We start from the raw sequence: 13,402 nt of genomic DNA, 5'->3' as shown, positions 1-13,402 counted from the left end.
GACAAAGGAGTACATTTGATTGCCACTTCAGCCACTAGCCTAATCATCCACTACCTCCCCCACCGGCGCACTGTGCCTGCAGTGTGCACCATCCACAGGATGCACTGCAGCAACTCGCCAAGACTTCGTCGACAGCACCTCCCAAACCCGCGCCCTCGATCCATAATATATTAAATGTCTTGTATTTGGTGTGTATCATCATACCCTTTTCTATATCACTTCCTTCTCTCTAACACTCTTTAGTCACACTTAAATCATATTCAAATTTATTCTAAACTAGACAAATTTATTTTTTTATTATTCGTTCATGGGATGTGGGCGACGCTGGCTAGGCCAGCATTTATTGCCCATCCCTAATTGCCCTTGAGAAGGTGGTGGTGAGCCGCCTTCTTGAACCGCTGCAGTCCGTGTGGTGAAGGTTCTCCCACAGTGCTGTTAGGAAGGGAGTTCCAGGATTTTGACCCAGCGATGATGAAGGAACGGCGATATATTTCCAAGTCGGGATGGAGTGTGATTTAGAGGGGAACGTGCAGGTGGTGTTGTTCCCATGAACCTGCTGCTCTTGTCCTTCTAGGTGGTGGAGGTCGTGGGTTTGGGAGGTGCTGTCGAAGAAGCCTTGGCGAGTTACTGCAGTGCATCCTGTGGATGGTACACACTGCAGCCACAGTGTGCCGATGGTGAAGGGAGTGAATGTTTAGGGTGGTGGATGGGGTGCCAATCAAGAGGGCTGCTTTGTCCTGGATGGTGTCGAGCTTCTTGAGTGTTTTTGGAACTGAACACTGTGCAATCATCAGCGAACATCCCCATTTCTGACCTTATGATGGAGGGAAGGTCATTGACGAAGCAGCTGAAGGTGGTTGGGCCTCGGACCATGGCTGATAGGGTCATTCTTCCTACGTGAATTGACTCAGTGCCCGGACTTCCACCGTCTCAACAACTGCAGAGCCAGTGACAGCAACACATAATCCAGGCCGACACTCCCAGTGTAGTACTGAGGGAGTATTGCACCGTCGGAGGTGCTGTCTTTCGAATGAGACGTTAAATCAAGGTCCCATCGGCCCTCTCGGGTGGACATAAAAGATACTATGGTGCTATTGGAAGAGCAGGGGAGTTCTCCCCGGTGTCCTGGCCAATATTTATCCCTCAACTGACATCACTAAAACAGATGATCTGGTCATTTATCTCATTGCTGTTTGTGAGATCTTAAGAAACATAAGTAATAGAAGCAGGAGTAGGCCCCTTGAGCCTGCTCCACCATTCAATAAGATCATGGCTGATCTTCGACCTCAATTCCACTTTCCCGCCCAATCCCCATATTCCTTGATTCCCTTAGAGTCCAAAAATCTATCGATCTCTGTCTTGAATATACTCAACGACTGAGCCTCCACAGCCCTCTGGGGTAGAGAATTCCAAAGATTCACAACCCTCTGAGTGAAGAAACTTTTCCTCATCTCAGTCCTAAATGGCCGACCCCTCATCCTGAGACTATGCCTCCTAGTTCAAGACTCTCCAGCCTGGAGAACAGCCTCTCAGCATCTACCCTGTCAAGCCCTCTCAAAATCTTATAGGTTTCAATGAGATCACCTCTCATTCTTCCAAACTCCAGAGAGTATAGGCCCATTCTACTCAATCTCTCCTCATAGGACAACCCACTTATCCTAGGAATCAATCTAATCAACTTTCATGGCACTGCCTCTAAGGCAAGTATATCCTTCCTTAGGCAAGGAGACCAAAACTGTACACAGTACTCCAGGAGTGGTCTCAACAAAGCCTGTACAATTGTAGCAAGACTTCTTTACTCTTGTACTCCAACCCCCTTACAATAAAGGCCAACGTACCATTCACCTTCCTAATTGCTTGCTGTACCTGAATGTTAACTTTCTGTGTTTCGTGTACAAGGACACCCAAATCCCTCTGAGCACCAACTAGTTTGTCACCATTTTAAAAAATTCTATTCTTCCTACCAAAGTGAATAACCTCACATTTCCCCACATTATACTCCATCTGCCATCTTCTTGCCCACTCACTTAACCTGTTTATATCCCTTTGCAGACTCTTTGTGTCCTCCTCACAGCTTACTTTCCCACCTAGCTTTGTATTATCAGCAAACTTGTATACATTACACTCGGTCCCTTCATCCAAGTCATTAATATAGATTGTAAATAGCTGAGGCCCAAGCACCGATCTTTGTGGTACCCCACTAGTTACAGCCTGACAACCTGAAAATGACCCATTTATCCCTACTCTCTGATTTCTGTCCATTAACCAATCCTCTATCCATGATAATATATTACCCCCAACCCCATAAACCTTTATCTTGTGTAATAACTTTTTGTGTGGCACCTTATCGAATACCTTTTGAAAATCCAAATATACAACATCCACTGGTTCCCCTTTATCTACCCTGCTAGTTACACCCTCAAAAAAATCCAGTAGATTTGTCAAACACTATTTCCCTTTCATAAAACCATGTTGACTCTGCCTAATCATATTATGATTTTCTAAGTGCCCCAATATCACGTCCTTAATAATAGATGCCAGCATTTTCCCGACGACTAATGTCAAGCTAACTGGCCTCTAGTTCTCTGTTTTCTCTCTCCCTCTTTTGAATAGCGGGGTTACATTTGCTACCTTCGAAACCATTGGGACTATTCTAGAATCTAGGGCATTTTGGAAGATCAGAACCAATGCATCCACTACCTCTGCAGCCATCTCTTTTAGAACCTTAGGATGTAGGCCATCAGGTCCAGGGGATTTGTCAGCTTTTAGTCCCATTAATTTCTCCAATACTTTTTCTTTACTAATCTTAATTACTTTAATTTCCTCACTCTATTTCCGGTATGTTTTTCGTGTCTTCTACTGTGAAAACAGATACAAAATATTTGTTTAACATCTCTGCCATTTCCTTATTTCCCATTATAATTTCAATGTTCCTCGAGGGACAGCACCTCATCTTTCGTTTAGGCACTTTACAACCTTCCGGACTCAACATTGATTTCAGTAACTTCAGATCATAACCACTGCTCCCATTTTTTCGGACAGCAGGTGCCGGTAACGGTTCTGACGTTGCCATTTACAGCTCCTCTAGACCCATCTTTTGTTTTTTCACTTGTCCCGTTACCACCCTCCGAGCCGTGCACCATCATCCCTTTTTGTGATTTAATGAATCCTGCCCCCTCCACCCTGTCAGAGGGTGATCGACCCCAAACGTTCGCTCGGTCTCTCTCTCTCTCTCCCCCCACAGATGCTCCCTGACTCACTGATGATTCTCCAACATTACTTGAAGGGAAATAATTTGCAGGGCGGGGGAGTGGGACTAACTGGACTGCTCTTGCATGGAGCCTGCGTGGACTCGATGGGCTGAATGGCCTCCTTCCATGCTGTAACCTCTCCATGAATCTATGATTATTAGGGATGGGATTAGTGGGGGAGCAGGGCACGTGACCCTCTGATTGGCTGCAGCAACTGTGAGGCGGGATTGTTTTCCTCCAGTAAATGCAAAGGTTGATTTTGATTGGCTGGAAACGCTGTCAATTAGGAGAGAGGCGGGTCCAACAGGCGATGCCTGCGCTGCTATTGGTTAGAAAAGTTCCCGATGGACGGGCGGGAGCCCTGGAGCCCGCCATACGGCGTTCCGATTGGTTTGTCCGTACGTCAATCACTTAAAGGATGACGACATGTCCATCAAACTGAAAGGCGGTTGGTTGGAACGGGTGTCAATCACATAACAGATTGCGTCATATCTGAGATGGAAGCATGTGATTGGACAGCTGCGCGGGTGATTGACAGGAAGGCGGTGCCCGCATTTTCTCCCTCCATCGACGGCTCTCTGAGGGGAAAAATAAAAATAAAGAACCGAGAGGAGCGGGGCCGGAGCGGCAGGTAGGGCCCGGAGCCTGGGGGGAGAGCGCGGCAGGCCAGGCCGAGGCTGAGGCCCAGACCTCAGGTGAGCCGGGGTAGAGGCTAAGCCTATGTCTAGGCCTGTGCTTCGGCGGAGAGGCCGGTGGAGGCGAGGCGAGGCTGGGTCTGGGGGAACGGGCGCGACGGGCAAAGGCTGGGCTCGGGGAGCAGGTCGGGCCTCGGACTAACCTGAGGCCTGGAGCGGCGGGTTAAAGCCTGTCTATCCGGCGAGCCGCCGGTACCGTGACGGGGAGGGGCCGTGACCCCGCTCACCGGACCCTGGCTCGGCAGGGGGCGGGGCTAACCCCGGGTCAGGGTGCGTGACCCTAAATAATTTGGGGGGTGTCAGACTGTGCGCCCCAGCAACACAATTATATATAATACCCACCCCCCATCACAATTATATATAATACCCACCCCCCCATCACAATTATATATAATACCCACCCCCCCCATCACAATTATATATAATACCCACCCCCCCACCATCACAATTATATATAATACCCACCCCCCCATCACAATTATATATAATACCCACCCCCCCATCACAATTATATATAATACCCACCCCCCCATCACAATTATATATAATACCCACCCCCCCATCACAATTATATATAATACCCACCCCCCCACCATCACAATTATATATAATACCCACCCCCCCCATCACAATTATATATAATACCCACCCCCCCACCATCACAATTATATATAATACCCACCCCCCCACCATCACAATTATATATAATACCCACCCCCCCCCATCACAATTATATATAATACCCACCCCCCCCCCATCACAATTATATATAATACCCACCCCCCCCCATCACAATTATATATAATACCCACCCCCCCACCATCACAATTATATATAATACCCACCCCCCCATCACAATTATATATAATACCCACCCCCCCATCACAATTATATATAATACCCACCCCCCCATCACAATTATATATAATACCCACCCCCCCATCACAATTATATATAATACCCACCCCCCATCACAATTATATATAATACCCACCCCCCCATCACAATTATATATAATACCCACCCCCCATCACAATTATATATAATACCCACCCCCCCACCATCGCAATTATATATAATACCCACCCCCCCTTCACAATTATATATAATACCCCCCCCCACCATCACAATTATATATAATACCGACCCCCCCCATCACAATTATATATAATACCGACCCCCCCCATCACAATTATATATAATACCCACCCCCCCATCACAATTATATATAATACCCACCCCCCCACCATCGCAATTATATATAATACCCACCCCCCCTTCACAATTATATATAATACCGACCCCCCCCATCACAATTATATATAATACCCACCCCCCCATCACAATTATATATAATACCCACCCCCCCCACCATCACAATTATATATAATACCCACCCCCCCAATCACAATTATATATAATACCCACCCCCCCCACCATCGCAATTATATATAATACCCACCCCCCCTTCACAATTATATATAATACCCACCCCCCCACCATCTCAATTATATATAATACCCACCCCCCCAGCATCACAATTATATATAATACCCACCCCCCCCACCATCACAATTATATATAATACCCACCCCCCCCAGCATCACAATTATATATAATACCCACCCCCCCAATCACAATTATATATAATACCCACCCCCCCCCAATCACAATTATATATAATACCCACCCCCCCCCAATCACAATTATATATAATACCCACCCCCCCACCAACACAATTATATATAATACCCACCCCCCCAGCATTGCAATTATATATAATACCCACCCCCCACCATCACAATTATATATAATACCCACCCCCCCAGCATCACAATTATATATAATACCCACCCCCCCTTCACAATTATATATAATACCCACCCCCCCAGCATCACAATTATATATAATACCCACCCCCCCACCATCACAATTATATATAATACCCACCCCCCGCGGCATCGCAATTATATATAATACTCACCCCCCCCATCACAATTATATATAATACCCACCCCCCATCACAATTATATATAATACCCACCCCCCCAGCATCACAATTATATATAATACCCCCCCCACCATCGCAATTATATATAATACCCAACCCCCCCCCATCACAATTATATATAATACCCAACCCCCCACCATCGCAATTATATATAATACCCACCCCCCCCATCACAATTATATATAATACCCAACCCCCCACCATCACAATTATATATAATACCCACCCCCCCAATCACAATTATATATAATACCCACCCCCCCCATCACAATTATATATAATACCCACCCCCCCACCATCACAATTATATATAATACCCACCCCCCCACCATCACAATTAGATATAATACCCACCCCCCCATCACAATTATGTATAATACCCACCCCCCCCCATCACAATTATATATAATACCCACCCCCCCCAGCATCACAATTATATATAATACCCACCCCCCCATCACAATTATATATAATACCCACCCCCCCATCACAATTATATATAATACCCACCCCCCCATCACAATTATATATAATACCCACCCCCCCATCACAATTATATATAATACCCACCCCCCCATCACAATTATATATAATACCCACCCCCCCACCATCACAATTATTTTTAATACCCACTCCCCCAGCATCGCAATTATATATAATACCCACCCCCCAGCATTGCAATTATATATAATACCCACCCCCCCAGCATCGCAATTATATATAATACCCACCCCCCAGCATTGCAATTATATATAATACCCACCCCCCAGCATCGCAATTATATATAATACCCACCCCCCTGCATTGCAATTATATATAATACCCACCCCCCCAGCATCGCAATTATATATAATACCCACCCCCCAGCATCGCAATTATATATAATACCCACCCCCCAGCATCGCAATTATATATAATACCCACCCCCCAGCATTGCAATTATATATAATACTAACCCCCCCCCCAGCATCGCAATTATATATAATACCCACCCCCCACCGTCGCAATTATATATAATACCCACCCCCACCGTCGCAATTATATATAATACCCACCCCCCACCGTCGCAATTATATATAATACCCACCCCCCACCGTCGCAATTATATATAATACCCACCCCCAGCATCGCAATTATATATAATACCCACCCCCACCCCACCATCACAATTATATATAATACCCACCATCACAATTATATATAATACCCACCCCCCACCCCACCATCACAATTATATATAATACCCACCCCCCACCATCACAATTATATATAATACCCACCCCCCACCATCGTAATTATATATAATACCCACCCCCCACCATTGCAATTATATAATACCCACCCCCCACCGTCGCAATTATATATAATACCCACCCCCCACCCCACCATCACAATTATATATAATACCCACCCCCACCATCACAATTATATATAATACCCACCCCCCCACCGTCGCAATTATATATAATACCCACCCCCCACCCCACCATCACAATTATATATAATACCCACCCCCCACCATCACAATTATATATAATACCCACCCCCCAGCATCGCAATTATATATAATACCCACCCCCACCATCACAATTATATATAATACCCACCCCCCACCATCGTAATTATATATAATACCCACCCCCACCATCACAATTATATATAATACCCACCCCCCCACCATCACAATTATATATAATACCCACCCCCCACCATCACAATTATATATAATACCCACCCCCCACCATCACAATTATATATAATACCCACCCCCCACCATCGTAATTATATATAATACCCACCCCCACCATCACAATTATATATAATACCCACCCCCCCACCATCACAATTATATATAATACCCACCCCCCAGCATTGCAATTATATATAATACCCACCCCCCAGCATCGCAATTATATATAATACCCACCCCCCAGCATCGCAATTATATATAATACCCACCCCCCACCATCACAATTATATATAATACCCACCCCCCCACCATCACAATTATATATAATACCCACCCCCCACCATCGTAATTATATATAATACCCACCCCCCACCATCACAATTATATATAATACCCACCCCCCACCATCGTAATTATATATAATACCCACCCCCCACCATTGCAATTATATATAATACCCACCCCCCCACCATCGCAATTATATATAATACCCACCCCCCCAGCATCGCAAATATATATAATACCCACCCCCACCCGTAGCGCAATTATGTATAATACCCACCCCCCCCCAGCATCGCAATTATATATAATACCCACACCCCCCAGCATTGCAATTATATATAATACCCCCCCCCAGCATCGCAATTATATATAATACCCACCCACCCCCCCACAACCACGATCAGTAGAGATTCCTGAGCCCCTGGGACTCGTTTCCCCCATAAGAAATAGGAGCAGGAGTCGGCCATTCGGCCCCTCGAGCCTGCTCCGCCATTCAATCAGATCATAGCTGATCTTCGACCTCAACTCCACTTTCCCGCCCAAACCCCATATCCCTTGATCCCCCTGGAGTCCAAAAATTTATCGATCTCCATCTTGAATATCCTCAATGACTGAGCATCCACAGCCCTCTGGGGTAGAGAATTCCAAAGATTCACCACCCTCTGCGTGAAGAAATTTTTCCTCATCTCAGTCATAAATGTTCGACCCCTTATCCTGAGACTATGTCCCCTAGTTCTAGATTCTCCAGTCAGGAGAAGCAGCCTCTCAGCATCCACCCTGTCAGTGTTAATGAAATCAGCTCCCTCACCATGATTAAACATTGGGATTGTCATTGTCTTCAGTCTCCGCCACAAACTCCGTTTCCTCACCACTGACTCTATCTCCCTTCTTGGCCACTGTCTCAGGCTGAACCAGACAGTTCACAACATTGGTGTCCTATTTGACCCTGAGCTGATCTTTCAACCCCATATCCTCTTCATCACAGAGGGACAGCATAAATCGTCATTTAGAAAGGCACGCGACAGTCAGCATGGATTTGTTAAGGGAAGGTTGTGTCTGACTAATTTGATTGAATTTTTTGAGGAGGTAACAAGGAGGGACGATGAGTCTAACACGTTTGATGTAGTGCACATCAAACATGTTCCCACAAAGAAAAAGGGTGGGTCTGCCAAATCTAGAGGCCCCTGGATGACAAGGAGCATACAGGGTAAGATCAGGCGAAAAAGGGAAGCTTATGTCAGATACCGAGAGCTCAATACTGCAGAAAGCCTAGAGGAGTATAGAAAGTGCAGGGGTGAAATTAAAAAGGAAATTAGGAAAGCAGAGGGCATGAAAAAATACTGACAAGTAAAATGAAGGAAAACCCAAGGATGTTTTATAAATACATGAAGAGCAAGAGGATAACTAAGGAAAGAGTAGGGTCTATTAGAGACCAAAAAGGTAACCTGTGTGTGGAGGCGGAAGATGTGGGTATGGTTCATAATGAATTATTTGCATCTGTCTTCACAAAAGAGGGGGACGGTGCAGAGATCACAGTTAAGGAGGAGGAGTGTGAAATAGTGGATGGGATAAACATAGTGAGGGAGGAAGTATTAAGGGGTTTCGCATCTTTGAAAGTAGATAAATCGTCGGGACCAGACGAAATGTATCCCAGGCTGTTAAGAGAAGCAAGGGAGGAAATAGCGGAGGCTCTGACCATCATTTTCCAATCCTTACTGGATACAGGTGTGGTGCCGGAGGATTGGAGGGCTGCTAATGTTGTTCTGTTGTTTAAAAAGGGAGCGAAGGATAGACCAAGTAATTACAGGCCAGTCAGCCTAACCTCGGTGGTGGGCAAATTATTGGAAACAATTCTGAGGGACAGGATAAATCGTCATTTAGAAAGGCACAGGTTAATCAAGGACAGTCAGCATGGATTTGTTAAGGGAAGGTCATGTCTGACTAACTTGATTGAATTTTCTGAGGAGGTAACAAGGAGGGTCGATGGGGGTAGCGCGTTTGATGTAGTGTACATGGATTTTAGCAAGGCTTTTGACAAGGTCCCACATGGCAGACTGGTCAAAAAAGTAAAAGCCCATGGGATCCAAGGGAAAGTGACAAGTTGGATCCAAAATTGGCTCAGTGGCAAGAAGGAAAGGGTAATGGTTGACAGGTGTTTTTTTGCGACTGGAAGGCTGTTTCCTGTGGGGTTCCACAAGGCTCAGTATTAGGTCCCTTGCTTTTTGTGATATATATTAATGATTTGGATTTGAATGTGGGAGGCTTGATCAAGAAGTTTGCAGATGATACAAAAATTGGCTGTGTGGTTGATAGTGATGAGGAAAGCTGTAGACTGCAGGAAGATATCAATGGACTGGTCAGGTGGGCAGAAAAGTGGCAAATGGAATTCAATCCAGAGAATTGTGAGGTAATGTATTTGGGGAGGGCAAACCAGGCAATGGAATACACAATAAATGGGAGGAAACTGAGAGGCGTAGAGGAACAAAGGGACCTTGGAGTGCATGTCCACAGATCCCTGAAGGTAGCCGGACAGGTAGATAAGGTGGTTAAAAAGGCATACGGGATACCTTCCTGTATTAGCGGAGGCACAGAAATTTTTTCACCCAGAGGGTGGTGGGTGTCTGGAACTCACTGCCTGAAAGGGTGGTAGAGGCAGAAACCCTCAACTCATTTAAAAAGTACTTGGATATGCACTTGAAGTGCCATAACCTACAGGGCTACGGACCAAGTGCTGGAAAGTGGGACCAAGTCCTGTTCACTCATCATTCAGAAATGCCTCAATTTTAAAATTCTCATCTTCATGTTAAATTCCTCCATGGTTTAGCCCCATCCTATCTCTTTGGGTTCTGCCAGGACCATTTGGCTCCAGACCTCATTACAGCCTTGGTCCAAACATGGACAAAATAGCTGAATTCCAGAGGTGAGGTGAGAATGACTGCCCTTGACATGAAGGCAGCATTTGACCAAGTGTGGCGCCAAGGAGCCCTAGTAAAATTGAAGTCAATGGGAATTGGGGAAAACTCTCCAGTGGCTGGAGTCATACCTAGCACAAAGGAAGATGGTAGTGGTTGTTGGAGGCCAATCATCTCAGCCCCAGGATATCGCTGCAGGAGTTCCTCAGGGCAGTGTCCTAGGCACAACCATCTTCAGCTGCTTCATCAATGACCTTCCCTCCATCATAAGGTCAGAAATGGGGATATTCGCTGATGATTGCACAGTGTTCAGTTCCATTCGCAACCCCTCAGGTAATGAAGCAGTCCGTGCCCGCATGCAGCAAGACCTGGACAACATCCAGGCTTGGGCTGATAAGTGGCAAGTAACATTCGTGCCAGTCAAGTGCCAGGCAATGACCATCTCCAACAAGAGAGAGTCTAACCACCTCCCCTTGACATTCAACGGCATTACCATCATCGAATCCCCCACCATCAACATCCTGGGGGTCACCATTGACCAGAAACTTAACTGGACCAGCCATATAAATACTGTGGCTACAAGAGCAGGTCAGAGGCTGGGTATTCTGCGGCGAGTGACTCACCTCCTGACTCCCCAAAGCCTTTCCACCATCTACAAGGCACAAGTCAGGAGTGTGATGGAATACTCTCCACTTGCCTGGATGAGTGCAGCTCCAAAACACTCAAGAAGCTCGACACATCCAGGACAAAGCAGGCCTCTTGATTGGCACCCCATCCACCACCCTAAACATTCACTCCCTTCACCACCGGCGCACCGTGGCTGCAGTGTGTACCATCCACAGGATGCACTGCAGCAACTCGCCAAGGCTTCTTCGACAGCACCTCCCAAACCCGCGACCTCTACCACCTAGAAGGACAAGAGCAGCAGGTACATGGGAACACCACCTGCACGTTCCCCTGCAAGTCACACACCATCCCGACTTTGAAATATATCGCCGTTCCTTCATCGTCGCTGGGTCAAAATCCTGGAACTCCCTTCCTAACAGCACTGTGGGAGAACCTTCACCACACGGACTGCAGCGGTTCAAGAAGGCGGCTCACCACCACCTTCTCAAGGGCAATTAGGGATGGGCAATAAATGCTGGCCTTGCCAGCGATGCCCACATCCCATGAACGAATAATAAAAAACCTCCTCCAGCCCTACATCCTTCCGAGATCTCTGCGTTCCTCTGATTCTGGCCTCTTTTGCTTCCCCCACCGTTGGCGGCCGTGCCTTCAGCTGCCTAGGCCCTAAGTTCTGGAATTCCCTCCCTAAACCTCTCTAACTATCTCTCCTCCTTTAAGACGCTCCTTAAAACCTAACTCTTTGACCAAGTTTACTCATCTCTTCTACTGTCTCCTTCTTTGGTTTGCTGATCATTTTTGTCTGATCACTCTTCCATGGAACATTTTTTCTATGTTAAAGATGGTATATAAATGCAAGTTATCGACGATGGCAAAATTGTAGTTTCTGTGCCTTTGGCTTCCTGAACCTGGCTCGAAGCATGGTCAGTGGAATGAGAACCATGCCTCTGTACTGTGAGGCTGAAAACTACCATGAATTTTGCCTCTCCGACGGACACTTGGAGGTGTGTAACATCAGGGCACAGAGCTTCAAACCGAGCTCCACTAGGTAGATTGTGAAGGATCCACAATGTCAGACTTGTGTCCATCTGACAGCCAGGCATATCACCGACGGACAGTCTCTCATTCTGTATTTTTTTTATTTACTAGCATATTCTAATAAAATAGATATGCACATGAGGGAGAAAGGAATAGCAGGATTTGCTGATCGGGTTAGATGAAGTAAGGGTGAGAGGAGGCTCGTGTGGAGCATAAACACTGGCATCGACCATTTGGGCCGAATGGCCTGTTTCTGTGCTGTAAAATTCTATCTAATATAGATTTCTGCATTGATGGCACTGTCTTCCTTTGGGTCTTTGGGATGTTAGGACTGTGATCCTCGTCATGTCAATAGCCAACGAGAGAGCAGCAGTCGGTGCGTGAGATACATTGAGAGAGAAAGACAGTACAGGCAGCACACAATATACCCGGAAAATGAAGGTATAGTTAGCATATATTATGCAGGCAGAGCAGATTGAGTGTTATAGAGAGATTAAAACATCTGTTTGATTCACATAGAGGTTAATAAGGGTCTATAGAAATCCATGGTTGATGCATGGATTGAGGAAGAGGTAGGAGGAGAAGTTAATAAAGAAGTTTTATTTTTAAAGAAAGCACATGGACCTCTCGGTTTTATAAATAGGGGCATAGCACAACAGTGTCAGCTTCTTTCAGCACTTGCACCTCTGAGTCAGTAGGTCGTGGGTTCAAGCCTTGCTTCCGGACTTGAACACCTTATCTGGGCTGACGCTCCCAGTGCAGTACAGAGGGAGTGCTGCGCTGTCGGAGGGTCAGTACAGAGGGAGTGCTGCGCTGTCGGAGGGTCAGTACTGAGGGAGTGCTGCGCTGTCGGAGGGTCAGTACAGAGGGAGTGCTGCGCTGTCGGAGGGTCAGTACTG

General features: G+C 46.2%; 1 protein-coding gene across 2 annotated transcripts in view; it reads left to right on the top strand.

The window, feature by feature from the left end:
• The first annotated feature begins 3,782 nt into the window (after positions 1-3,782).
• Positions 3,783-13,402, top strand: part of cebpg (CCAAT enhancer binding protein gamma) — a 48,177-nt gene continuing 38,557 nt past the window's right edge. The window contains exon 1 of one of the 2 annotated variants that reach the window (XM_067998202.1): positions 3,783-3,882. The gene's annotated coding sequence lies outside the window, so the exon portion shown is untranslated. Of the gene's footprint in view, positions 3,947-13,402 lie in introns of both variants that reach the window. The other variant, XM_067998204.1, reaches the window with a different exon arrangement.

The sequence above is a fragment of the Heptranchias perlo genome, chromosome 16 (assembly GCF_035084215.1).
Source record: "Heptranchias perlo isolate sHepPer1 chromosome 16, sHepPer1.hap1, whole genome shotgun sequence".
Classification (NCBI taxonomy): domain Eukaryota; kingdom Metazoa; phylum Chordata; class Chondrichthyes; order Hexanchiformes; family Hexanchidae; genus Heptranchias; species Heptranchias perlo.
The sequence above is the reverse complement of the archived record's forward strand: the minus strand, read 5'-3'. Positions and strand labels throughout refer to the sequence as shown.